We start from the raw sequence: 25,163 nt of genomic DNA on the forward strand, positions 1-25,163 counted from the left end.
TGGGTTGCCATTTTCTTCTCCAATGCATGAAAGTGAAACTTCCTGGCAATTCTCAGCACTCTCATGAGCTAGGTAGAATGAAAACATTGCCCCGTTCTGTTATTTTCCAAGAGCTGCATGCTCTGTTTGTATGCAGAGAACAATGGTGTTTTTGAGAGTAAAATGCAAGTTAGTGCAGCTAGGACTGTGTTTACCCCTTCCTTCAAAACCTCTCCCTGCAGTTTGCTGGTCTGTGTCTAATCTCTCTCTCTGCCATCAGGTGTGACATCCTGACCCCATGTCATAACTTCATTCCCTGATAAGTGCTGTCTCGGTAAATTCAAGAGTCTCATTGCAGACCGGTCTGACCTGATGAACCACAGAAAACTTCAAGCACTTTATGAAGTGCCCAGTGAATACTTTCATCGCAGAAGCAAAGAGAACCGGGTCACTTTCAGGACCCCACATTTCCCAAGTGACTCAGTGGTAAAGAATCCACCTGCCAGTGCAAGAGATTCAGGAGGACATGGGTTCCATCCCTGGGTTGGGAGGATCCCCTGGAGAAGGAAATGGCAACCTACTCCAGTATTCTTGCCTGAGAAATCCCATGGACAGAGGAGCCTGGTGGGCTACAGTCCATGGGGTCATGAAGAATCAGACACAACTGAGCACAGGACCTCATAGATTATCGGAAAAATTTTTTAAGGAACTTGAGCCTCAAGTTTTGATTTATTCAAGGTGATATCATCAAAATCCTCCAAAAGGAAAAAAGAACAGTTTGCTGAATTTTAGGTCTAGAGTTTAAGAAAAGTCCAGTGAAACTCAGTATCTCTTAAAGCTGGAGAAAGTTTTGGCCTCACTCAGTGCAGGTGGTATTTGTAATTACAGTCTTAACCTGATCACATGAACACCTATGATTCAAGTGATGATGCATTATTACAGCTTTCCTGGGTTAAAGTATTGAAAAGGTATAACCCAGAATGGGACTTGAATCCACTGTCTTTTAACTGAGATCACAGACCTGGTCTCAGGGCTTAATAAGGCTCAGGTTCTTGATGTCTCATCGAAGAAAGAATTCAGTGAGAGACAAAGGGATGGATAAAAAGTGGATTAATTTAGAAACAATCCAGAGTGTGGGTCATCTTAGAAAGTACGAGTGGCACCAGGATATGGGGTTGTCAGTTTTTATAGGAGTGGGTAATTTCACAGGCTAATGAGTGGGAGGAATATTCCAGCTCTTTGGGAGAAGGGGTGGAGATTTCCAGGAATTGGGCCACTTCTCACTTTTTCACCTTTACTGTTGGCCTTGGAATTGTCATGGAGCCTGGGGGGTGTGTCATTTAGCTTTGCTGGCGTGTTACAATGAGCTTGTACTGAGGCTCAAGGTTTATTGGAAGTCAACTCGTCTGCCATCTTGGACCTAGCTGATTTTTTCCAGTTTATGTTGTTTTTCCTCAGGCTGTGTCCTTCTTTTTTGTCTGTTTGTTTGTTTGTTTGGCTGTGATGAGTCTTCATTGATGCACACAGGCTCTCTCTAGTTGTGGTGAGCAGGGTCTGCTCTAGTTGCGGGCTGCAGGCTTCTCATTGCAGTGACTTCTCGCACTTCAGAGCGTGGGCTCTAGAGCACTCGGGCTTCAGTAGCTGCAGATCTTGGGCCCTAGAGCACAGTCTCAGTAATTGTGGGCTTAGTTGCTCCTCAGCATGTGGGATCTTTCCAGAGTGGGGATCGAACCCACGTCTCCTGCAACGGCAGACAGATTCCTTACCACTAAGCCACCATGGAAGCCAGGGCTATGTTATTCTTTTGAAGGCTGTACCCTGCCCACTTCCCCCCTGATTCAGTATGGCAAAGATCTTCCAACTCTTTTATCTTAAAATTTTTTGAAAGTAAATGCCAAACAAGCAGGGACTGGAAGAGATATGTGTACACCCACATTCGTAGGGGTATTATTTACAGTAGCCAAAGGTACAAGCCACTCAAGCAAGTATCTATCAGCAGATGAATGGATAAGTAAAACGTAGTATGTACGCATAACTTAACATTATGCTCGGTGAAGTAAGCCAGGCACAAATAGAACAAATACTGTATGATTCCACTTCCATGGGAGTGCAAAGAGCTGGACACAACTGAACGACTAACACTTTCACTTTTCACTTTCCACTTATATGAGGTACCGAGGCACCTTCCCCATTTCAGTGAATTATGTCATCATCCAGCCAGTTGCTTAAGCTTGAAATCTGGGTGTCTTCCTTGAGCTCTTGATTTTTCTTACCACCTCCTACATTTAATCCAAACTAACAGAGCCTCTGTCTGTCCACTCAAAGACTCATATACAGATTCTTTAGCAGAACTTCAGACACATTATGATAAGAGAAAGAAACCAGGCATAAAAAATTACATACTGTATGATTCCATTTATTTGAAATATTTAGAAAAGGCAAATCTATAGAGACAAATAACAGATGCCTGACATTGGGGGTGAGAGCAGGGATTAGGCATAAGGGAACTTTCTGAGGTGATGAAGATATCCTAAAACTGGATTGTGGCAGTGGTTGCAAGACTCTGTGGATTCTCTAAAAATCCCTGATTTATTCACTTTCAAAAAGTTAGCCAGGAAAGCCTGGCTAGCTACAGTCCATGGGATCACAAAGAGCTGGACACGTCTTAGCGACTGAACAATTTGGAAAGTAACTTAGATATTTTGTATTGAGTCAAATAGATTTATTATGGGCAGGATGCAAAGAAACATGGCTGCTTGTGTCAGGAAAGAGATTTTAAAGAAGGGTCCACACAAAATTAACAAGGCCCATCCACTCCACTTCCTAACTGTTCTCCCCACTGACCCTTCTCTTTAATCCTCTCTGGCATTACAACTTAAATGTTTTGATCAGACTCTTCTTACTGTAAATCATTCTGTTACTTCAAGTTGGGAACAAAAAAAGGAAAAGAAAATGTCCTGTTTATCCCCTTCCCCAGCCTGTATTGATAGGAACAGCAAGCTCAAACTGTGTGGGAAATTTCCTGCCTTAAGATTTATTTACTCTCTAAAGAAAAGCTACTTTTATTTCATTATTTTTTTAAGCATACACGGGTTTTAATTTGGTGAGAAAATATCCTTGCCATTAAGAAGATTCTGCCTCATTACCTCTTATAAAAAAGCCCTCCTCCCCAAATTTGCAGAACTAAAGGAAGCATAAATTAAAACAACATTGTTGTTTGTCGCTTTGATCAACAAACACCCATCTCCAAAAGAAAAAAAAAAACTGCAAACCAAGCCAGATTCAAAAACAGTCTGTTCCCAAAGTCAAAGCAGTAAATATAAACAGCTTAGCCTCCCAACTGGATAAGAAAGAGGGAAAAAAATGGGGGAGGGGGGATGTTTTGGGGGATAGGAATAAGAATCGAGAAAGGAAGAAATTTTGATTCCTTACTTTTCCTGTTGGCCTGTCTGTCCTTAATTGTTAGCTCTATGAGTTTCCATCAGACTTTTGTCTGGGAATTGAGTAGTAAGGACTTGATTCTAAAACAAAGTCTGATGGAGACTGGGCTTCCCAGGTGGTGCTAGTGATAAAGAACCCCCCTGCCAATGCAGGAGACATAAGAGATGTAGGTTCGATTCCTGGGTCAGGAAGATCCCCTGGAGTGGGAAATGGCAACCCACTCCAGTATTCTTGCCTGGAAAATCCCATGGACAGAGGAGCCTGGTGGGCTACAGTCCGTGGAGTAGCAAAGAGACACAACTGAAGCAACTTAGCATGTTGAGTAAAGACTTAATGTCATCCCCATGACCCAGAGAGATGTTGTGGGGAGGGAGGTGGGAGGGGGGTTCATGTTTGGGAACGCATGTAAGAATTAAAGATTTTAAAATTAAAAAAAAAAAAAAAAAGATTTTATTGGAAAAAAAAAAAAAAAAGACTTAATGTCATCTGTTCTTTGGACTTTAAAAGCTTCTTTGCCACCCCCTATTACACATAATGTAATTTTTAAACTATCCTATTGGCCAGTGGTTCAAAAAGAGATATTCTCCAAAGGCAGAGGAAGACCTCTGTTTCTGCAAATGCCTATGTCTTTCTCTTCCCCCTCCCACTATTGTCCACATAAAGAGAAAGAATATTTGTGTATAACTACAAGGCTTCCCTGATAGCTCAGTTGGTAAAGAATCCACCTACAATGCAGGACACCTGGGTTTGATCCCTGGGTTGGGAAGATCTCCTGGAGAAGGGAAAGACTACCCACTCCAGTATTCTGGCCTGGAGAATTCCATGGGGTCCATGGGGTCACAAAGAGTCAGACATAACTGAGTGACTTTCACTCATCAGGCAACTTGCTAAGAGAAAAAAAAGGGGGATAAGACAGCCAAAGGAGCTGTAATTTATTTTCCTCTTTGCAATATATTTGGTTATGTTCTTTTTCCTTTTTGTTCTTTTTTTTTTTTTTTTAAGTTTTCAAAGATTTTTACTTGTGGTTAAAAAAAACACGACATCAAATTTACCATCTTGGGACTTCCCTGGTGGTCCCGTGGCTGACTCTTCGCTCCTAGTGCAGGGGGCCTGGGTTTGATCCCTGGTTGGGGAACTAGATCCCACATGCCACAACTAAGAGTTTGCATGCTGCAACTAAGACCTGGTAGAGCCAAATAAGTGAAAATAAATAAAATAAATAAAAATAAATATATTTTTTAAAATGTACCACCTCATCCATTATGTACAGTTCAGTAGTTAAGTATATTCATATTATTGTGCAGCAATTCTCCAGAACGTCATCTTGCAAAACTGGAACTCTGTACCTGTGGAGGGACAGCGCCCATCTCTCCCTTTTACTATTGTTTTTCTGGCTTCCCTGGTTCCTCAGTGGTAAAGAATCCACCTGTAATGCAGGAGATGTGAGTTTGATCCCCGGGTCAGGAAGATCCCCTGGAGAAGGAAATGGCAAAGCACTCCAGTGCTCTTGCCTGGAGAATTCCATGGACAAAGGAGCCTGGCAGGAGAGTGCATGTGGTCGCAAGAGTCGGACACAACTTAGCGAGTAAACCACCATCACCACTGTTATTTTTAAACCAGAATTGAAAAGGTGGAGTCTTCTGGTTCTGTACGATGTCTGCATTACCTGGTATGTCAGGAAGTCAAAATTTTCAAGTGTTTCTTAGGTAATGTGAAAGATAGCTGTTTTCCATGAACAGTCATCCCTCGTTTACATTGCTCTAGGTCATTCATCTTTTCTTCTCTCCTACACATTCTAAGATGGGTGATTGATTGTTAGTGTCTTAGTCAGGTTGCTGTTTCCTTTTTCAGGAGACCTTCCTGACCCAAGGATTGAACCTGTGTCTTTTGCATCTCCTGCACCAGCAGCAGATTCTTTATCAACTGGGCCACCAGGGAAGCCCTGGTGAGGAAGAAAGCAAATCCAGCTCTTAAACACTTAGCAGGCTGGCCTTTCTGACTCTCCCCCTAACATGGGGATCAAAGGCGCGAGTTGTCCTCTAATCACGAAGAAACATCCTCCTTACCAGGAGCACCCGTAAATTTCCAGAAGCCATGTCCTTCTGTCCTTCCCATCCTCCCCTTTCCTTCCACCCTCTAGCAACTGTGACTCGCTGGTTTCTGGTCTCACGCTTCATGCCAGCTGCCAGGGTCCCCATTTGGGTTGGCTCCAGTTTTCTGAAGCCTGGCAGTTAGTTAATAAGAAAACCAGGATGTAAATCACGGCTCGGACAGTTTCCTGTGGGGGAGCTTTTAAGTTCCCATCAGATCTTTTCATTCATTCCAGCTCATGAAGAGGAGACCAATGCTCCCTTCAGACACAAATGTGAATATAGACCAGAGATAAACAAGGCCGGGTGCCGGCAGGGAGCTGGAGGGAAGCTTAAAGACAAGATGCTTAGTATTGGCTTTCATTCTTTTGCCTAAAACTCATCCATTTAATGAACTGATAGAGGAAGTGTCTCACTTGATAATTAGTAATATGAAATTTCCACTGGTATTTTTTAAAAAACAAATTTTAAAGCACTGTTTGTTTTGTTAACTCACTATAGTTCTAAAACTCTGATGGAACATTTATTGAGGATTTATTCTCTACCATGAGGCTTCCCTAGTTGCTCAGTGTAAAGAATCCATCTGTAATGCAGGAGATGCAGGAAACTCCAGTTTGAGCCCTGGGTTGGGAAGATCCCTGGAGGTGAGCAATGGCAACCCACTCCAGTAATTTTGCCTGAAGAATCCCGTGGACAGAGGAGCCTGGCGGGCTACAGTCATAGAGTTGCAAAGAGTCACACGAGACTGGACTGAAGCGATTGAGCGTACACGCATGCATTCTCTACCATGCCCTGCAACAGACATGAATAAGAAGGATGTGGTCCCTGCCTTTTAGAATCTTACTGTCCATCTAGTTGTCGGAACCCTGGAGAAGGCTGTTACAGGCTAAGAAACAGAGTCAGGCAACCCTTGAGGTCTGTAGGGGATGTGATAAGGTATGAGAAGCACTCAGCAGAGACACATAGTGTTTGTTAAGTGAAAAAGGTTATTAATATCAATAATAGCATCATCCAGAGAGATACTAGCTCCAGGAGTAGATATAATACAGAGCGTACACTCTGTATTAAAACAGATAATGCTTCCAAGCTGTGTGTAAGTACCAAAAACTTAGTCTATAAATTCCAAGAGTTGGGGGGAAGGCTAGACAGGTTGGGGAAAGGTTTTAAGAGACTAGGGCTTAACATAAACAAAGAACGAAACCAACATGGACTCATAAAAACAAGGTGATGGGCATGGGTGTAATGAAGTGGAAGCGTTAATTCACCCAATACCAGCACGTGCCATGCACCTTGGGCATCTGAGATGAAGGAGTTGTAATCCCTTTTCCTGACACACCTAATCTGGGAGGGGAGATTTTTGTTTAATGACACCAGTGGCTGTGTTCAAGGTAAAATGTGATAAGAGCTATAGAAGATGATTCAGTGCTGTATTTTTGAACATTCAGAGGATGGAGAAATTGCTTTTGGTTAAGAATAAGAGATCAAATTGCCAACATCCGCTGGATCATGGAAAAAGCAAGAAAGTTCCAGAAAAACATCTATTTCTGCTTTATTGACTATGCCAAAGCCTTTGACTGTGTGGATCACAATCAACTGTGGAAAATTCTGAAAGAGATGGGAATACCAGACCACCTGACCTGCCTCTCAAGAAACCTGTATGCAGGTCAGGAAGCAACAGTTAGAACTGGACATGGAACAACAGACTGGTTCCAAATAGGAAAGGGAGTACGTCAAGGCTGTATATTGTTACCCTGCTTATTTAACTTCTATGCAGAGTACATCATGAGAAACACTGGGCTGGATGAAGCACAAGCTGGAATCAAAATTGCCGGGAGAAATATCAATCACCTCAGATATGCAGATGACACCACCCTTATGGCAGAAAGTGAAAAGGAACTAAAAAGCCTCTTGATGAAAGTGAAAGTGGAGAGTGAAAAAGTTGGCTTAAAGCTCAACATTCAGAAAACGAAGATCATGGCATCTCGTGCCATCACTTCATGGGAAATAGATGAGGAAACAGTGGAAACAGTGTCAGACTTTATTTTGGGGGGCTCCAAAATCACTGCAGATGGTGATTGCAGCCATGAAATTAAAAGATGCTTGCTCCTTGGAAGGAAAGTTATGACTAGCTTAGACAGCATATTGAAAAGCAGAGACATTACTTTGCCAACAAAGGTCCGTCTAGTCAAGGCTATGGTTTTTCCTGTGGTCATGTATGGATGTGACAGTTGGACTGAGAAGAAAGCTGAGCGCCAAAGAATCGATGCTTTTGAACTGTGGTGTTGGAGAAGACTCTTGAGAGTCCCTTGGACTGCAAGGAGATCCAACTAGCCCATCCTATAGGAGATCAGCCCTGGGATTTCTTTGGAAGGAATGATGCTAAAGCTGAAACTCTAGTACTTTGGCCACCTCATGGGAAGAGTTGACTCATTGGAAAAGACTTTGATGCTGGGAGGGATTGGGGGCAGGAGGAGAAGGGGATGACAGAGGATGAGATGGCTGGATGGCATCACCGACTCGATGGACATGAGTTTGGGTAAACTCCAGGAGTTGGTGATGGACAGGGAGGCCTGGTGTGCTGCGATTCATGGGGTCACGAAGAGTCAGACACAACTGAGCAACTGAACTGAACTGAACTGAAGAATAAGAGAAGTTTCATTGAGTAAAGAATATATTGAGCAGGTCCTGAGAGGTTGGCAAAAATATCCTTAGTAGAAATTGGAGTTGAAGAAGGAATCTCCACCCAGACAATGGAAAATGTGAGTCAAGTGCTAAAGAGGGAAACCAAGGCATGCTTGCAAAATGGTAATTACTGGACTCATTGGCAAAAAAGTCAGTGAGTCAGTATGGATGGAGTCAAGCAAAGTAAAATGTCCTTCATTTGGAAAAATCACAATTTTTAAGGGGAATATATAGTAACTTTCCATTTACCCAAGGAAAAGAAGAACATTTTGGAGTGATCTGAGGCTTTCCTCATATTCCACCAGACATAGAGGCAAAAAGTATTTTTAAGTAGCTTTCTTTATCTTGGTGCTCTGAATGGCACTAAAGCCTCTACCTACAGAGGATAAATATGCCCATTTTCCTTCATCCTCTACGATAGTAATCCCCAATGTTTTCGGCACCAGGGACTGGTTTTGTGGAAGACAGTTTTTCCGTAGATGGGATGGGAGTGGAAGGAATGGTTTCGAGATGATTCAAGTGCATTACATTTATTATGTACTTTATTTCGACCATTATGACATCAGCTCCACCTCAGATCATCAGGCATTAGATCCCAGAGGTTGGTGACTCCTGCTTTAGGAAACAGCAAGACCTCATTCTCTGATGAAAGTAGCTTAGCCTGCATTCTCTTGGTCAAGCAGGATGGTGTGAGAACAAGGCCTAGGCTTCAGAGTCAGGCAACTGTTTCAACTCTTCATTTCTGTCCCTTCTACACTTTGACCTTAGCAGGTTACATAAAATCTGAGCTTCCTTTTCTCTTCTGTAAAACAGGACTAGAAATGGCTACCCTGAGGGATTGTAAAAATTAGAAATAAGGTATATAAATCCCGAGGCAGGAGTAAAACTAATACTGGGCACAAAATAGATGGTGACTGGTATTATTACTCATAGGCTTCGCTCAGCTCTTTCTGGTCTACCACTGAGAAATGGCAGCCAGCAGCCTGCAAGGACCTGCCCAGGACTCTGCTATCTTATTGCCTTTGGTCAATCAACCACCCTCTGGACACCTCCCACAGGTGCTGATTACAAGAACTTTAAAATAAATTTTCTCCCCCATCTTATCTTCTGGTTCCTAGGCAGGAACACTAAAGTATGCTGAATAATGCTGACATCCGGCTTGGAGTAAAACAGTTTCCTGAACACCTGCTGGGAGAAAGTTGTGCTTAAAAGCAAATAAGCTAGAAAGCAGAGAAAATTTTTCCTCTTGGTGGAATCTACATGTGAAAGTATAAAATAAAACTGTGTGACTTGGAGCCTAGAAAATGAACTATCAATCATGGTGCTTGGTGACTAGAATTTTTTTTTTTTAAAGCACATTGTTTGTAGCTTTTTTAAAAAATAAGGGGAGACAAATTGGCTTAAGTCAGTAGTTAAAATGAGACTGCCAAAAAAGTAAACAGAAGCCCCATTTCTTTGTTTCTATTTGGAAAGCTAGAGACCCCAGTACTTCAAGAACAATGAAGCTGCCAGCTAGCTAGTGGAAAACTTTTATTTTCAAAAGTTTAAATTTACAAATGAAGATTAGGTTATTAAAAAAAAAAACAAACCCCAAACCTAAGGGATTTAACTCCCTTAAAAAAAAATATGTAGACATTAAATACCATGCTGCCTAAATTTCATTAACAGTAAATCATCAAAGCAAGTCATTTCCCCATTTTAAAAATTCCAGTTGGTTTTACCCTAATAGCCTTTCTTGTTTTTATCTCTTGGAGTTATACTTTTGTAGCACCTTGGATTGTTCTTAAAGCAGCATCTAGCAATGTTGATGTCATTTAAAAATTTAAAATACTTATGTATATTTAGGGTTCTCTTGTGGCTCAGCTGGTAAAGAATCCATCTGCAATGCGGGAGACCTGGGTTCAACCTCTGGGCGGGAAGATCCCCTGGAGAAGGGAAAGGCTATCCACTCCAGTATTCTGAAAATTCCATGGACTGTGTAGTCCATGGGGTTGCAAAGAGTTGGACACAACTGAGTGACCTCCACTTTCACTTTTCACTGTCAAGACTTCCTATGATACAAACTTAGGAAGAAAACCTAGTCAGTAGAATAGATGTCTTGATGCTATGAATAAGATGTCCTTATTGAAAGGCCTAAAATTCTGGATATGATAGAAAGACCAAATCAATTAGAAGAATAAGTAATTTGGTTTTGTTGATGTTTTGTATCATTATGAAGAAATAATTGTTGGTGTCTTTGATGAATTCTTTTGGTCAGGGGAGGAGCTTTTTGTAATAAATAAGTCAGTTTGTAAGCATGGTGACTTTAGACATTAAGACATTTCTTAAAAAAAAAAAAGATTGATTTATTTATTTATTTTATTTGATCGGGGAGGCTGTGCTGGGTTTTCATTGCTACAGGCAGGCTTTCTCTAGTTGTGGTGAGCAGGGGCTGCTGTTAGTTGCATGCTCCGGCTTTCTCATTGCAGTGAATTCTCTTGTTGCGGAGCACAGGCTCTAGGAGCACAGGCTTCAGCAATTGCAGTGCATGGGCTCAGTAGTTGTGACTTGAGGTCTCTAAAGTGCTGGCCCAGTAGTTGTGGCTCATGGGCTTAGTTGCCCTGAGGCATGTGGAATCTTCCTAGGCTAGGGATTGAACCAGCTTCTGCCATTGCAAGGCGGATTCTTGACCACTGGACCACCGGGGAAGCCCCAAGTCACATTTCTAGGAACCATTTGTTCAATATGTATGCCAGTTTATCCCAGTATCACCTGTCTTTGTTTCCAGTTGTGCTTTGTACTTATTACATATGATAGATTCAGATACTCAACTAGACCATAGAACGCCCCTCCTATAGCCCCCTAGGCATGCAGCTGTTTTCATCCCAAGTCTACTCTGCCCAATCTTTCTTCCTTTTCCTCTCATCTCCTGCACTGTCTCAGTGGTGATTTCTCCCCACCCGGCCACCATGCAGGCACTCAGACAAGAAAGCAGTTCTTGTTAAAATACAAGCTGCAAAACAATGGCAGAAATTGCACTGCACTCCATCCCTAAATTGATTATGTCTCCCTTTCTTCACACCTTTCCCCAGTCCTTATTTATCTTCATCTATATCTTCATTAACTTATTAATATTTTTCTAGAAAGAAAAAAAAAAGGTTTACACCTTTCATCAAAACATTTTGGGTTATGTCCCAGAAAAGATTTCAATCCTCAGTTCTTAGGCTTCTTGGGCACCATCAATACAGACACTCAGCTCCCTTGATAGAAAACAGTGTTCACGCTTGTGCACAGGCTCAGGTTAGGCTGAGAATGCTGGCTGGCTCACCCCTGATTGCCTTTGGCCACTCCACCTCCCCAGTCTCCTGGTGACAAGGACGTACTGGTATTTGAAAGCACTCCAGCTGAATCCATGCTCTTAAGGACCCGTCACTTATAGCGTTTTAACTTTCAGGGTTCTGGGCTGACAGTTCTCATTGTCACCTAGGTCACATGTCTTTTTTTTTTTCCCCTTCACATACCAAGCACACTTCACCTTCTTCCGGAAGGTTGCTGCCGCTGATGGGAGGTGGCAGCTGTTCACAGTTCACGTCAATCCTGTTCAGAGCTTTAGGACTTAAAAGGGAAAACCCTTTTGCCAGCACAACTATAGTCACTTTTAAGCTAGTGAGATTTCATTGTTTGAATTGTGCTTGACCTGAACACTTTTTACAAGTGAATTTACAAAGTGGCTTTTCTCCCTTGAAATCTGGCCCAAAATTGAAATGAATATCCAGAGCTGAAGATTTTAACATCATTCTCTGACATGGTCATCATTCTCCTCTATGCAAAGTTAACTGTGATTATGAGTACAGCCTAACACTGAATATTCATTGGGAAGGTTGATGCTGAAGCTGAAGCTTTAACACTTTGGCCACCTGATGCGAAGAGCCAATTCAGTGGTAAAGACCCTGATAAGCTGGGAAAGATTGAAGACAGGAGGAGAAGGGGACGACAGAAGATGAGATGGTTCGATAGCATCACCCACTCAATGGACCTGAGTTTCAGCAAATTCCAGGAGATGGTGAAGCCAAATTCCAGGGAATCCTGGTGTGCTGGAGTCCATGGGGGTCACAAAGAGTTGGACGTGACTTAGTGACTGAACTGACTGAACATTGAATAGGCAGGCATTATGCTAGGCACTGTTCCAAGTGTATCATATAAAGCTTTACATTTTAAAGTCCAGCAAGCCTTTGACTCAGGTTCAGTTTTTAGCTCTCATTTTATAGAAGAGAACATTGTTTCAGTGGAGCTGGTAATGACCAGCCTGAGGTCGCATAGTAGGTGCTGTTGGCCAGGATTCAAATCTGAGTGTTCTCCTCCCAGAGACTGCACTGTTAGCCATGAGGCAACGCTGGACCCACAGGAGTGGGAGTCCACCCTAGTGGTAAAAATCAGTGAGCCCATCACCTCCCATTCAGTTCATCCTTCACGTGCCACCAGCATGACTTCTTGAAGGTGCAGATCCAGGCATGACACCAGCGGAAAGTGCTTCTCACTGCCTACAAGGCAAAGTCCAAATCCTGAAAGTGATCCAAAAGCCTCCCCTGCTACCTTCTGCCTCTGTAGCTACTCTGTCTGCCCACTCCTGCCATGTTTCTGCCGGTTCCCCAATTGGTCTGTGCTATTTGATACTTTGGGACCTTCAAACATGTTCCATCCTGACCTTTTCCTCCTCTCTTCCTACCCAAGTGAGCTCGTGTACATCCTACAGAACCTGTCTCAAACAGCTTCTCTACATCCTTCCTGGACATAAATCTCTCCTCTATTTGCTACCAGCACATACATCTATTTAGAGATACTACGTTTGAGCTCTTGTGTGCTAGGCACGGGTAGAGGGCTGAGCATTTTGCATGGTTAGTGGTTACAAATCTTGAGCCAAAAACACACTTATGGGAGAAATGTATCTGTTTCTTTAAAAAAAAAAAAAAAGACTATAATTTCTGTTTTGAGACCTCATTCAGCAAGGAGACACAATGTCAGCCAATCCATCTCTTTCAGCTCCTAAGGTTGCAGCTGAGTTGTGAGGTGCTTAGACAAAGTCCAGGTGTGTGTGTATATGTGTGTGTGTATGTGTGTGTGTGTGTATGTTGTAGGGAAGTTGGATAAAGTTGTCCCTTTGGTCTCCATGTCACCATCTCCCCATGCTGGTATCTGACATGTCTGATCACATCGAAGTTGGGGTAGTGGTGTCTGTAGCCTCCTCAGATCCATCAGGCACCTGTGCCCTCCTTAGGTTTACCAGAAACCTTCTGCCTCTCCTGGACCACTCTGGGTTAGGAGGACTGGTGAAAGCCTGAGCCTCTCTTCTGCCCAGCTGTACTGCACAGACATTTCTTTGATTCCTCCTCTGTGCTGAGTTCCCAGCAACTCTTGGATTGAGCCAATCCTCCAGGCTGTTGCTTGGGATCGGAACCCCCATAGTTTCTGCTCTCAAATCATTTAGCCTACCTGAAGCTTCCATCTTGTGTCGGGTAGCATTTAGAGTGGCTCCAGCTTCTAGCTCCCCTTCACTTCCCTTCTGACTCTCCTCGCCCCTCTTTATTCATTCTAGAAAGCTGTAATGTCTTTTGGAGAAAAACTGGCTCTGAGTATTCTTTCATATCTTAAGCCTGGATTCTTTTATGATATAAAAATTCTGCTGAGTCATCCCTTCCTTGGTCAGTGAGTGACACTAACTGGGAGGAAAGACAGGACTATGAGGAAATCCAATGGAGGGAATAAGAACGATTAATATCTCAGGGTTACTCCTGCCTCCCAGAGACACACACTGAATGATTGGTTCATATAATCTTTGCAAAAACCAATGGGAGGTGTAATTATTCTTATTTTATAGAGGAAAAACTAAGGCTTAGTGAGATCAATTAACCTCGCATACTGCTAGCAAGCTCTTGAATCCAATTCATGCTCTTGACCATAAGACCTAATTATCCTTATCACGTTCTACTGAAATAATTTCTTTAGATATCTGAGTTTCCCAGTAAATTGAGCTCCTTGAAGTCAAGGCTACGACCTGATCCATCCTGTATGCTCCATACCCTGCAGTTAGCAGGTGCACTTAGTAAGTGGTATTTGAACTGAAATGGATGAAGGAGAGAAAAGGAAAAGGCAGAGGAGGAGAAGAAAAGGTAAATGGGAAAATTCTCTTATCTAAGCTCTTCTGTGAGCTTAGAAGGTTCTGAGAATCCTACACAACTTTTAAAGGAAATAAAATGAAACTGTATTTTCAGACATGGAGTTGTTGTTGTTCAGTTGCTCAGTCGTGTCCAACCCATGGACTGCAGCATGCCAGTCCTCTCTGTCCTTCACCATCTCCCAGAGTTTCCTCAAACTCATGTGCATTGAGTTGGTGATGCCATCCAACCATCTCATCCTCTGTCATCCCCTTATCCTCCTGCCCTCATTCCCAGCATCAGGGTCTTTTCTAACAAGTCAGCTCTTCACATCAGATGGCCAAAGTATTGGAGTTTCAGCTTCAGCATCAGTCCTTCCAGTGAGTTTTCAGGGTTGATTTCCTTTAGGATTGACTGGTTTGATCTCCTTGCAGTCCAAGGGGCTCTCAAGAGTCTTCTCCAACACCACAGTTCAAAAGCATCAAGTCTTCAGCACTCAGCTTTCTTTATAATCCAACTCTCACATCCATACATGACCCCTGGAAAAACCATAGCTTTGACTAGATGGACCTTTGTTGGCAAAGTAATGTCTCTGCTTTTTAATATGCTGTCTAGGTTGGTCATAGCTTGTCTTCCAAGGAGCACACGTCTTTTAATTTCATGGCTGCAGTCACCATCTGCAGTGATTTTGGAGCCCAAGAAAATAAAGTCTGTCATGTTCCCATTGTTTCCCCATCTATTTACCATGAAGTGATGGGACTGGATGCCATGATCTTAGTTTTTTGAATGTTGAGTTTTAAGTCAACATTTTCATTCATCTCTTTCACCTTCATCATGAGAGGTGTCTGAAATTATTAAGTGAAAATGCATGTTAGAAAACAGTGTGATCATCTATTGGAAAAAATATGTTAATATTAACATACATAAGGATAACATGTCACCATCCATAAAAGAGAAGAGCTGGAGGAATTTCCACCCAACAATGGATAATGATTTGGGCAGCAATTTAGGATTACATGAGACATTCACTCTATATCTGTTATTTCTGTAATACTTGAATGTTTATAAAGAATATTATCCATTTTAAAATTAGGAATATCAATGTTTTAAAAGAAAAAGCATGTTATCCTATTACAGATTTTACATTGTACTGTATACTGATCACCTTACCCTGGAGCAGGTAATTATAATGAAATAAACAAGTACAGGAAATGCTTCTCTATTCTTTCAAAATGACAACACACATCGCATCATACCATGAATCCCCCCATGAGCCTGTTAAGTAAGTATTTGTGGTTAACACTTTGAGCTGTGCTGTCTTCCATCCGGGTGTGAATCCTGGCTCTCCGTCTTAATACCCATATGACCCCGGGCAAGTTCCTTAATCACGGAGCCTTTTCTGTGTCACTACGTATAGGTCTACCCCTTGCCTTTCAAATGCTGCACGATATGCTTCACAATTAATTTAACCATTTTCTATATGTACATTTAGGTTGTTTCTAGTTTCCAGGATGTGTTTCTAGTCTTTCAACCTAGACTTTCCAGAAAGAATGCTGTCAATCCTTGTCTCCAGTATCACTTGAGGCTGCTGACTTGTTGCTTAATTAGTGAACCACCCTTCCCTGGTAACATTGAAAATGGCCTTTATCTCTTATATTTCCATGAACCAAAAACTTGCTGTCTTCCTTCACTAACAAAAACTGTCCTTCTGCTAGTTCTGTTCTTCATTTCGCTTCTGTTTAGACCTATACAGATTTGATACTGGATCCCACATCTGACCCACAGAACCATGCATGCTGCTATTGAGTGCTGTGTGTGTGCTTAGTTGCTCAGTTGAGTCCAACTCTTTGTAGCCCCATGGGCTGCAGCCTGCCGGGTTCCTCTGTCCATGGGATTTCCCAGGCAAGAGTACTGGAGTGGGTTGCCATTTCCTTCTCCAGGGGATCTTCCCTACCCAGAGATTCACTCTGCGTCTCCTGCATTGCAGGTGGATTCTTTACCATCTCAGCCACCAGGGATGCTGTACAGACATGCATTTGTAGTGTTGCAGATAGTAACTGAACTTTGGCCTACCTAGTCCTTCCTTATTTTCCTCAGGTTCTGACCTTTGCAAGATTCTAAATAGCTTTCTTGGTAATAACTAGGTTGCATAAAGGTCTTTACTTGGGGCCCTGGTCCTGAGGCTACAAAGAACAGCAGGAAACACAGAGGTGCCCTTGTCAGTATGAATCAGCTGCTAGCAGCAAAAGATGCCTTCAACAAAGAGAGAGAGTGAGGAAAGTGTCAGCTCCGAGGACCTGCAGGCTTACTGGGCTATTTATGAGAAAGGTCTCTATGATAGAGGGTAACTAACTCTGAGAAGCTGAAAGCATATAGGGTTTCCCCCTTTCCTGTTACAATCATCACTTCATGAAATAAAGTATTTCCCAGGTTTAAAGCAGTCTTAAATGTATTTCCTTACTTTCAATGTCCATTTTAACATTTTATTCAATAGGATGGTTGTTCACGTGTTTTTCACATTTTTCTGTGAGTGGTTCAAAAAAAATAAAAATATTTGCCAAAGTGAATATTACATTAGAAGTTATGAAAAGTTCACATTAAACCCAAATAAATAGCCATTTGAGAAGGGAAGACCCCGTATGTTCTTCCTAATATTTTCTCTCTGAATCAATCAAGAGTATTGTTTCTTGATTGTATTTATACTGACAGTTAAATGATCCTTATAACTGATTTTCAATATTCAACAGATTTTGACACTGTTTTTCTAAGGTATCAACATCGAAAAGAAGAGCACAGATGAAACAGAGAATTTATTGTATAGCTATGGCAAGAGCTTATAGTTGCTCTTATTATTATTATTTAGCAAAGAGTCATGTTTCAAATACTTAAATTCTTCATATGAAAACTTTATTTACTTGGAATAATAGAAAAAGGCCAAACTGAATTGGTTAGAAGTAATGGTGACTGGACTTCCCTGGTGGCTTAGGTGGTAAAGAATCTGCCAACAATGTGGGACACCTGGATTTGATTCCTGGGTTGGGAAAATCCCCTAAAGAAGGAAATGGCAACCCACTCCAGTATCTTTGCCTGGGAAATCCCATGGACAGAGGAGCCTAGCCGGCTATAGTCTGTGGGATCACAAAGAGTTGAACAGGACTGAGCAACTAACCCCACCTCCACCTGAATAGCTGACTATTCCTAAGTGACATTTAATAAAGTACAATATATATTAAAAACTTAATACCGTAATATAGAAAAGAAGCTAAATTTGTGAAATAAATTCAAATCCAAATCACATATATGATTTATATATGTAGTTTCTTTAAAGATACAACTAAATGTATTAGACTAATTTAAATTTTAAAATGCAAAGAATAACTGCTGAGATTGGAATTTAGAGACATATGGCAGTAATCCTAAATGTCTTTAAGCTTTTTGTTTGAAAAAGACACTCATTCTCACAGGTTTCTCTTTAGTAATAAGACCTGATCATCATAGTGGAAAAACAGACTTTTAAATGTGTATACAGAATGAATCAGACTGTTCGAATTATGTCAGGTCCTTAATCAGTATAGATTAATATAATGTGATTTTAAATATTTTTAGGTTATCATATTTAACTCAAATTGAAATTTGGGTTTGCAGGTTAAACTAATTAAGAAAAGTGGGAAGGGACTTCCCTGGTGATCCATTAGTTAAGATTTCGCTTTCTAATACAGGAGGTGTGGGTTCAATCCCTGGTTGGGGAGCTAAGATCCCACATACTTCTGGCCAAAAAACCAAAACATAACACAGAAGAAATATTGGAACAAATTCAATAAAGACTTTAAAAATGGTCCACATCAAATGTATATACATATATTTTAAGCGAGGAGGTGGGAAGAAAAGGAATTGGCGAAGGTTGGGGAGGAAAGGGCAAAAATGTGCCTCAGACCAAGTGTAAATCATATGGTACATAAATTATGTCACAATGGGTGTGTGTGTGTGCGTGTGCTTAGTTGCTCAGTTGTGTCCGACTCTTTGCAGCCCCATGGACTGTAGCCTGCCAGGCTCCTCTGCCCATGGAATTTTCCAGGCAAGAATACTGGAGTAGAATTTCCTACTCCAGGGGATTTTCCTGACCCAGGGATTGAACCCTCATCTCTTGTATCTTGTCTCCTGCATTGGCAGGCAGATTCTTTACCACTAGCACCACCTGGGAAGCCTTATATCATAATAAACATGTTTAAAAGAATCATAACTTTAAACAAAAGAAAAAGTATGCAAACAGCAGGTTGCTGACTGGCCAAGCAAACCCTTTCTCTAAGATTAGGTTGTGTATTTTTCATATCTGTTACCCCCTTCATAAAATATTTTAGCATTTTTAAAGCTTTATTTCTTGATCAGTATATCTGTTTTCACTAGAAAAAATAAAACGCTCTGGATTCTAGTGTAATGCACTATTTCTGGGAGTGATCTTGATGTAGGAACTAAAAGGCAGCATGACTTGACAGAAACAGTCTTGGCATTTATCCATATATGCACCTGATATGCATTAACTATTTCACAGTCATTTATCATTTATGCTTTGGGAGGAAGGGATGGGCCATTTTGAAGGGGAACTGAAGGACCAAGTGAGGGAACTTACTCCTAGCTCATACAGAGAACAGTTTGCCGAATTTTCTATTGCTGTGTAGATTTTTTCATTTCCAATCTCACCTTTGATCCCAGGAGACAATTTGTTTTCCTTTTATCTACAAGTATCTGGCAATACATCTAAATTATAGGTAGAAGTAAAAAGTGTTTTTCCAGAATCTGGGGTACAGCGGAAGCCCAGGACTTCCTATCATAGTGATGGATATCACTGGTGTCATGCAGTCTATGTGGGAGGTAAAAGTTGGATCTAAAGTGTTTCTAAAACATTTTTTCTTAATTGCAACATAGTTGATTTACAATGTTGTGTTAGTTTCCAGTGTGCGACAAAGTGATTCAAATATATATATATATTCTTTTCCATTATAGGTTATTACAAGATATTGAATATAGTTCCCTATGTTTTCAGCAGGACCTTGTTGTTCATTTTATATATAGTAGTTTATATCTGCTAATCCCAAACTCCTAATATATCCCTTTCCCCTTTGGTAACCATGCGTTTATTTTCAGTGGCCAAAGTGTGTTTTGAATCAGCAATTTAAAGTGATGTTTCGCACAGGAGTGGAGGAATCTGGTCCAGCCTTACAAGGTTTCACCTGACCCTGAGCACTCAGAAAACGAGGTAGTGAGGCAGCAGGGAAGGAGGTCTTACCTCTTCTGCCTGCAGAGCTCCTGGCTGTGTCCTCAGCTAATACGCCTTACTTCCTCGACATGGCGGCAGCCGCAATGTGCTTTCTAAGCAGTAAGGACTGACCACCTTGTTTAAAGCTTAAGTTCTGAGCATCATCTGCTTCCACCTAAAACTAGATCCCCACAGGACATTAGGACACAGAACAGGCAACATTAGCCTCCCTGCTTCTAACACCTAGCAACAATGTGGGTGTGTACCCCTCTGGCAGTGTGGCAGGTGTATATGTATTTGTACATGCCTGTGATACCATGATGCAAACCAAATACAACTTCAAGGGTGGAGGGGGGGTAATGCCTTGGGGGAGGGAGAAGCCTGTTCTTGAAGATATCAATAAAGAGGTTTATTTAGTAGTTTTTGTAGCCCCTAATGCTTCTGCATTGTGCCAGGATATTATAAAAAACACAGCCAAGTAAAGGCAAATAATATTAACTCTATGGGAACCGAAGTTTCTAGTTCCTACCTAATTAGACATTCTCTTTTCTGTGTCTATATGTGTGCTTATCACCCTAAATATAGAACCTGATATATATAAAATAATATATTAAAACTACTTATATATAAATAAAAACTACTACATATAAAATTTTAACAGGCATTCTGCTTGAGGGAGAAGAAATAAAGCCAATTTCAAACCTTACTGTTAATCTCTGGAGATGCATGTGAAAGTCATTAAGAAACGTACTTTTCACAGAAAAAAAAATTTTTTTTCCACCTCTGTTGAAAGAGGCTGGAAGAGCCTTTAAAGAAAGATGAAACTGAAAATAGCACCATACCCTCCTTAAGAATATTAAAGGAGTACCTCTATCTCAATGCAAAATAAATTCAGGTGTGTATACTGCCTAAGACCCCAAAGTTTGCAAAGCTGAATCCAGAATTTCCTGTAAGATTACAGTCATAACCTGTTAATAATCACCTGTTCCTCATCTAGAGATGATGCTCAGGAAACAAAAGAACTGAGAAGGGATGTTTCAACAGCATTAACGATCAGAAACAACCTGAATCTCTCCAGTTGATTTATACTTAAAAAGGACACACGGAGAAAAAGGATGGCTATTTTCCATGTAATGCGAGCTTTGTTTTTTGTTTTTTGTTTTTTCAAGATGTGAACTTTTTACCTTGTTCATTCATGCTTCATTTGATCAATTACTAACTATATAGCCCCTGAAAAGCGAGCGCGGGCTTTTTGAAGTGAGTATTTTGTTCTGGGATCCCCCCTTCATTTCAAAATGGGCGGGGAGGTGGAGTTAAGACACCTTTCTGACTGTGAACCGATCAAGCAGCGCCCGAGTGTGTGAGTCGGACCCCTGAATACCACGAGGACCCGAGGACGTGTACTGCGGAGGGGCGGCGAGCGGAGCCCGGCTCCTGCAGCCGGGAATCCTTTTTCAAACCTTAGGGAGCCAGCGCTGCCATTGAAATGCAAATCCCGTCCTGACGGCCGGGCCAATCGGCGAGGCTTCCTGTGCGATTACCTGGTGGCGAGCGCGGAGCGAGCGCGGCCCCTCCGGCTCGGCCCCGGCGGCCTGGTAGGCGTGGTGGTCGGGTACCCCGCACCCTCCGGGCCCGGCGCCCGGCTTCACCCCCAGCAGCCCCGCGCCCCGGGCTCGCCGCTGTAGCCGGGGCGCAGGGCGCGGCCGAGCCTCCCATTGTTAAGCGCGGCCCGGCCCCGCCGGCGATGCCCCGCGCCGCCTCCTCCGAGCGGCGGCGAGGTTTGAACTTGGCGTCGGCCCCGAGCCCCGCGCGGCCCCGGGGGGCGACCGCGGCCCGGCGAGCGGCGATGGTGAGTGTGGGGCTCGGGTCCGCTTTCCCCGGGCGGGGCGGAGGGAGGGCGGGTACCCAGCCGTCTGCTCTCTAAAGGGTGTCTATTTCGGTCCCCGCGGCGACTCTGGAGAACCCTCTCTGCAAGGATAAGTCCTCGGGCGGGCTTTCTCTGCCGGCGGCCGGCCTGATGGGGGGTAGGTGGCGCCCTCCGAGGGTCCTCCTGACACTCCTGGACCTTGGCCTTTTTTTTTTTTTTTCTTAATAATTTTATTAGGGAGGCAGAAACTGCTACTCCAGTTCAGTTCAGTTGAACTCCAAGAGGAAAAGAATTGCAGATTATTGACAGCATGAAAACTTTTCAGGAGAAATGATCTGTGAAATATTTTAATTTTGATAAATTGCTTCTTACGAGGGCTCCTACTGAGTTTAAAACGACTGGCCTTTCTTGGTTTTACTGGATTTGTTTCTGTAGGAAAGATCCCAAGAGTGCTTTTGAGGCGCATGCCTGCCCCTCCCCCCTTCCACTTGTTCCACCTCTTAAGGCAGTTTCTTTTTAAAGGTGTGTTCCACTGTCATGTTGCAGGAATTAAATCATGAAAATGAAATGATACCTGACACACGCTTTACTGTGAGCTGCCAGAGAGAGAAAAGTGCTTTGCTGAGGGGAGGAGAGGTAATGAAATTTCAATACATCCAGCATCCGGTGGGGGAGGTGTGACCGGCTTTTTCTTCTCTCTGACGTATTTTGGCATTACTTTTTTTTTTTTTTTAAATCGTGTTATTGTTGTGGCGCACTTTTGTGCATGGAGGCTTTTGGGAGGAAGGGAATAGAAGCCCACATATATATAATCTCCATGGAGAGATTGCTCTGAGATGTCAAGGTGAGGCAGGAAATCTTAGCACAGGGGCTTCTAATGATAGTTCTGTGCGTCTCCTATTTCTAACTAGTTAATATTTTAAGGCTAGTTAAATTATCATTTCCAGCTAAAAGTGCATTGGTCAGACATATGCTTAATCTTACCTCAAATAATCTCACCGGAAGTTGGTTTACATTTTAATTAATTTTGATGGTTAATTTTTGTCTTTAAAAAATTTTAATTACAAAAGTGTTTCATGATCATGGCAGAAAAGTGGCATATACAGAAGTAAACTGTCCTTAACAATAACGTTTATGTTCTATTGGTCAAGGCCTAGTTTTTCATGGAAGCCTAGTTATTTGAAAACTTTGCAGCTGTATTGGAGTTTTAAAAATTGCTAACAAACCTGGTTTAGGAATTGATAAGGAAATAAATTTATACTTTAAAAAATGTTATAACCAACAGGAACTTATTCACATGGTTCATGGAATGGAATTTATTGTGGCAGTTTCTCTTGAATCAACTTCCCACATCTGCTCCAGACAAATGGTTTCTGTTTGTATAGCCTGTTTTGTAAATACATCTCTACCATGAAGGCAAAGTGCCCAAGCGCATACGCCTTTTCAGTGCTGGTAACTAGGTTCATAGAGTTAATATTTTTATTGGTTTCTGCCTCAGAACTTCCTTGCTGTACACTTGATAAAACCCTGGAGAAGGTTACCAAGGGATGTTGTAGAGAATTTACTTCCCTGGAGATTTTAAGAATAGGATAAACATCCATCTGCCTAGGATGGCTTCGGTGCAATACTGTTTGGATAAAGGCAGGCAAGGTCACTTCTCAGAACCCCCCAAATGAGGAATTCTAAACAAATTTCAGTCCTCAGCAACCTGGAATCAAGGGAAATAAAGATTGCCTCAGAAGCACCTGAGCTCAGGATGTGGCAAAGCCCTGTTTTAATTTATGTTTAAAAAAAAAAAATGCTTTTCCTTTGGCTAAAAAGATTTTAAATTTACCCCCAGGACTTGCCAATCCTTTTCTGTTGATGGAAAGAAAATCAATGATTTATTTATTTTCTAAGAAGTTCTAGGTTGACTATAGCGCAAGTTCCGTGATTTCAAGTAAATGAACAGACTTATGGAAATTAACAGTTCTGCTTCCCAAGACTTAGAAGGTAGATAATCTGCCTGCAGTGCAGAAGACCTGGGTTCGATCCCTGGGTTGGGAAGATCCCCTGGAGAAGGGAATGGCTACCCACTCCAGTACTCTTGCCTGGAGAATCCTATGGACAGAGGAGCCTGGCGAGCTATATATAGTACATGGGGGTCACAAAGAGTTGGACACAACTGAGCAACTAACCCTTTCACATCTTATGTGTTAAGTCTGGTTACATTTTTACATCAACATTTTACTTTCTCCTCCAAATGTATTCTTGACTTTCCATTTCCAGTGTAGAAATGGTGTAGTACTTTCACCAAAACCAAGAATTCCTGTGACTTGTGTTGGAGGCCATCCTCCTGAGCTACTGCTCTGCCACTAGAATTTCATGGGTTGCTGCTTCCTCTGCCCTCCTGTTTGACAGAAGTATCCTGTAATCCTAACCACCATGTGACCTCAATTGCAGTGACACCTTCCTCCCTTGCTGTGGTCACTTGATCAGGAATAGCCACCCCTCGCCCTCCCTGCAGGATCACTGGGAGGGATTTACTTTCTAGGAAAGGTCATGTCAAAAAGAAAAAAAAGGGCAAGTTAGGAGTCTTCTGGCTGGCTGGTTTTTTTACCCCCACCTCACAACCCTTCAGCTTGTCCTGTTTCTCCATGCATGCCAAGCATGTTAGTAACACCCGGAGAAGGAATAGGAATATGAACAATGATCGTTCAACAAACATTTGCTATGTGGGAGGGCCAGCAACTACAGATTGGTCCTCTGTCTTCAAGGAATTTGTCATATAAGAGAAGAAATCAAACATGTCAATAAGCTAGTGCCATTCTGAGAGAATAGAGTGCAGGGGTTAAGAACTTGTTTGTTATAAAGTTAAACATATATCAACCTTATGACTCAGCATATCCACACCCAGCTATTTACCCAAACTGATGAAAACAGATGCCCACAAAGAGGCTTGTACGGAGTGGCCATGGCAATGTTATTCATAATTGCCAGCAACTGAGAACAACCCTGTGTCCACCAATAAGAAAACAGATAAACTGTGGTACAGCCACACCAAGGGAATACCACTCAGCAATCAAAAGGGGTGAACTTGTGATAAACACAAGAACCAGGATGAATCTCAACCGTTATGTTAAACTGAAAGGAGGCCGACACAAAAGAATATATAAGCAGTTCTATTTATGAAGTTCTAGAAGGAAATGGCAACCCACTCCCGTGTTCTTGCCTGGAGAATCCTAGGGACTGTGGAACCTGGTGGGCTGCCGTCTATGGGGTCGCACAGAGTCGGACACGACTGAGGCGACTTAGCAGCAGCAGCAGAACCGGCAAAACTAATCTATGACCGTAGATGTTAGTGGTTGCTTGGGGGTGGGGATCGAGAGAGTTTGACTGGAGAGAGGTGACTTTCAGAGCCATGGAAATGTTGTATGTCTTGATTTGAATGATTGTTACAGTTATCAGACTCCATTGAACTGAGCATTTGAGACATGTATTTTATTGTATTCGAAGCATTAGCTCAGTTCGAAGCAGAGCATAGTTCCTAGAGATAAACAAGAGTACATATCTCATCTCTGCCTCTAGGTGTATGTTACTTTGGCCAAGTTATTAAATGCATCGGAATCTGGAACCATTGAACAGTAATAAAATACCTCCTTCATAGGGTTGTTTTAAGAATTGTTAGATAATCAAAGTATTTAGCTTAGTTAAGAACTGGGTAAGTGTCCCCTCATAAT

General features: G+C 42.1%; 1 protein-coding gene across 4 annotated transcripts in view; it reads left to right on the forward strand.

The window, feature by feature from the left end:
• The window catches only part of SHROOM3 (shroom family member 3), a 330,680-nt gene that overhangs the window by 233,811 nt on the left and 71,706 nt on the right, over positions 1-25,163 (forward strand). The window contains exon 1 of one of the 4 annotated variants that reach the window (XM_018049609.1): positions 21,313-21,426. The exons of 2 other annotated variants lie outside the window; for them this stretch is intronic. The gene's annotated coding sequence lies outside the window, so the exon portion shown is untranslated. Of the gene's footprint in view, positions 1-21,312; positions 21,427-22,017; positions 22,081-25,163 lie in introns of those variants that run through there. One more of the 4 variants, XM_018049611.1, reaches the window with a different exon arrangement.

The sequence above is a fragment of the Capra hircus genome, chromosome 6, assembly GCF_001704415.2.
Source record: "Capra hircus breed San Clemente chromosome 6, ASM170441v1, whole genome shotgun sequence".
Lineage (NCBI taxonomy): Eukaryota > Metazoa > Chordata > Mammalia > Artiodactyla > Bovidae > Capra > Capra hircus.